Raw genomic sequence first — 4,210 nt, forward strand, 5'->3', positions numbered from 1 at the left:
GGCACCTCGGACTCAAAAAATTCTCATAAAGTAGAATGAAAATGTCTTATTACTAGATAATATTAGTAGTAGTATTAATAGTAATGATAATACTGCTAAAAGAAGCATTTGAAAAATGTCCACAATTCAGGCTGGAGTTTGTTTTGTAAAGAAATGAAGCACAGCACACGTAAGCTTTAGATTTTTCCTGCAGAAATGCCTGTGGTATGAATAGCACTTGATGAAGGGGACGCTACTGAACGGTAATGCCAGGCAGCACGAAAGTTGCTCCTTTCCCTCTACCTGCTGTAAGATTCTCCTCTGAGCCGCTGCAGTGATATACCGTGCATGTTAATACTTAGGCACCACGGGCTGCGTTAATGGCATGGTGTCAGCCTTCCCTTTTGTTCTTTGTTGCTGACCATTTGTGTTGCAGGCTTTATCAGTCGCCTTAGCACATTCCTTCGGGCTGTGTTTAGCTGTCAGCACAGAGGGTAGCCTCACCATCGCTTTTCTAAATCGCCCCTGTTCTTAGCAGAGAAGCCTCCGATTCTTCGACGGAGTACGTCCCGAGGTTTCTCCCCGCGATGTAAGCGCAGGAAGCGAAACAAAAGAAGCCAATATGGAGAGTGGGTGTCGAACTTCAGCTGCTCATATTGTTGCATTTGGTGAGCTGACGGGGTTTCGTAGGTCACCTTTAGAATTATGCCTATGACAGCAGTAGCTACCTGCCAAGATTGCAAGGTATCTCACAGCTCTCAGGATGGAGCCTGTGGCCTGGTAGGCCGCCGTTGGAGGGGTACACATTTGCTGTACAGCTGGCAGCACTGTATGGGGCAGCAGTGTGGGCTGTTAGGGAGCTGGAAAGGAGACAAGCATGAAATTTCTTCTAACCCCAACTCTGTTTTTCTGTACTGTTGGCTGCTTCTCAGTTCCTTGACAAAAAAACCAATCAGGCACCCTTTAATCCGCCTGTGATTACCAGTGGTATAAAAAGAGAAGCATAATGAGGAAAAATGCCTCGTTTTGTTGCCTTCAAAAGCCAACAAATTGGAGTTAACTTGACAGGAAGTGGCTTAATAATTAGATTATTTATTTATTCCTGACACATATCCCCCTGTTACTAGTCTCAGGAGATCCTGTAGATGGTACGATTTTCAAGCTGCCATTACTTCGCTGTCTTCTGTGAACAAAGAAGCTACTGTCTATCAGTCAATTAAATGCACTCTTTAAGCAGAGGCTGAGAAGTCCTCAATGGATAGAGCCCTGGGACATTGTGGCTGATGATTCCTTTCTCTGTACTGTACATCACACTCTCAACTACGGTCCCCACAGAGATGGAATAAAGTCATGCATTAAAATATCACTTGTTGATTTGTTTGCTAATGAAGAGCCATTGAAATGTTTGTGTATTTCTGTGGCAAAATTGTTGATAAAAGGACTACTTGCTTGCATATCTTACTTCATCTTCAGTAAGCGCTTATTTAAGACTTACTAAAATTAAAGTCAACAAATTAAGGAAAAAACACAGAGATGGATAATATTGGTTTACTTGCAATTCACATCAATGTAAATAACACTGAGGACAGCAAGAAGAGAGAAAGGGGAATAATAGTACTTCAACCATGTCTGTTATAATTTTCTTCATTAGTAACAATAAGAAACTCTGGTGGGTTTTTTCTGGTGCGGTAGTGGGCACCCATTTCAAATAATAAAAATGCTAAAGTATCCATTTAAAAATTATCCTGGACATGTAAGAATATTATATTTAAAAAAAAAAAAAAGGAAAACTTGAGATTTTGTTTCTGTTTTTTGCATTTCTTTTTGGATTTTAAATATGCCCAGTTAACAAAAACTTCCATTATTTAGAGATTAACTGTGTGCAGCCAGTTAGCCTCTTAGTTGAGAAAAGTACAACCAGCTAGTTAGTTAGTAATGTTGATTAAGGGTGCATGCTTAATGCAAAATTAGCAAAGTTGTCCGAAGCTGGGGCTTCTGAGCTTAATACCACCCTCCCTCACTCTCTGTCCCACCCCACCAAGCTTCTTAACCTGATTTCATAATCTCTGAGTATTTGCCCTCCCATCATTCTTCTTCCACCCTCCAAAAGCCTGGGTCGCCAGAGTGCGGACCACATTTTGGGCTGGGGTGGAGAGAGGAGGTGTTTGAATTTTTTTTTTACAGAAGTTGACATACATGTATACCTGTCTTCACACTGAAAATCATTAATTGGCAACATCTATCTGGAGCTGATGCAGGTCTTATGGTACTTGTCTTATAGAGCTATATTTGCTCTTAAGAAATATAGATAGTGCTATAGCAGTTCTCCAGTGAACTAGCTCTGTTCTGAATTTAGCCTCTGTATGACCATTTGCACCTGCAAATAGAGCCTATAAGTGCTATAATATATGGTTATTTTCTCAACCTTATAAAGAAAGTCACTCATACCAGGATTATTGTTTTCAATGAACTTAACAACAAGCTATAGGGAATTAATTCAAACCAGCCTCAAATTGGAGTGTTTCTTATTCCTATCCTGTTATTCCAACTCATTTTATTAGAAAAAGCTTAGATACTCAGAGGTGTTCTATAATAGAAAATGAATTTGAAACCCATTCATTAATGGGTGATTAATACATTTCAGGATTAGTTTAAGCAAGGCCCTACCTCCTGCCCAGTCAAGTATGTTCTGGTTAATATCCAATTATCTGCACCTTCGTACTTATTATGTCTTAATATTTCGGATATGTTAACCAGAAACTTGAGAGTAATGCTAATGAGGAGCATAGAACAGGAATTAACCAGTGACACAGTGATCCTTACTGAGAAAAGTAACTCCTCCTGTCTCCTCAGCATAGAGGTCGAGCTACTACCATGCTTTCAGTAAGCAGTACTTTTAATTCTGTCTTTATGGGAGCTTAGAATTATATTTAGGTAAAAATCCTTAATTTTGCATGCCTCATAGACCATGTATGGTCAGAAGATATTCCTGCACACCCTTTTTGACACGTAGAGTTACTTTCTTCAAGTGAAGTCAGTGGAAAATCAATAGTAAAATGAAATGGTAATATCTACTTAAAATACAAGTTGTTTTATGATTGAATGCATTCTCTTCTTATGTACATGGGTGTATGCATGTATGTAAGAGCTGAATGGCCTACCTATCATGTCCTTCAGCTTGTAAGACAGCTGCTTTAGCAACCAGCAAACCAGGTATAAATGTCTGTGAAATTAAAAAAAAAATCTAATTGCTAAATGAGAAAGGTAAATATTACCAAATGAAAGTTTTGTGTGCACAAAAATGTCAAGCCCTTAAAGTTCAATCTCAGAATTCTTGCCTGTGAAAAATTACTATAGGCCCTCTTAGTGAAACATGCAAGTAAAATCATGGGACCAACATATCAATGGGGCAGAACTGAGTAATTCTGTCATGTGGCCTTAAACTAATGTAATTATAGAAGTAAATTCAATGTATAGGGAGAAAGGAAGAAGAAACATTCCTTTTGGTAGATTTATTTTTCTTAACTAAGCTGCTGTTTGAATATGTTGTGCAATTCAGGGCATTAGGAGAAGCCCCAGAGGAAATGAAGCAGTGGGCAGAGTGAAGGAGACCTGCTCAAAGGTGCAAAGCCACATAACACGTTATTTTTATTACATGAATATAATCCGATATATGTGGTACTTATCCAAGAGACTTTACAGAATATGCTATTCATAGTGTGTTGGACAAAGCTTATTTCAAAACACTGCCTCATTCACTGTGTTTATGCTGAAAGGTACAAGTCTCCTGTTTGGGTTAGACTGAATGATAAAAGGGATAGTATATTTGTATAATCAAAAGCAATCATAAAACACATGTACAGTGGCCAGAGTTAAGGATATGCCTGTAACATCCTGTTTTGGTTTTCTTTTTTCAGTGCCTAGCCATACAATTTGAATTTTGTGAATCTCTCACACAGCACTTTATTAAAGTGTTGTAGTTCGGGACCTCAGCAGTATATTCTAGCTGTTTGGCTAGGGACCCTTTCTCCCAAACCTCTTGCAGGCAACCTTCACAATGAACCCACTGTGCTTCTGGCTTCATTGCTTTTCATTGCACACCTATGCGAGTGCCAAGACATTAGATAACTGTGCAGAAAAATCCCCCCAAGCCCCCCAGACGAGACTCCCGCAGAGCACTGTGTAGTTCATTGAACAACTTGGGAGATGTTGATGTTTACTACCTCGTTCA

This window comes from Fulmarus glacialis, unplaced genomic scaffold (genome assembly GCF_000690835.1).
Source record: "Fulmarus glacialis isolate BGI_N327 unplaced genomic scaffold, ASM69083v1 scaffold36419, whole genome shotgun sequence".
Classification (NCBI taxonomy): Eukaryota; Metazoa; Chordata; class Aves; order Procellariiformes; family Procellariidae; genus Fulmarus; species Fulmarus glacialis.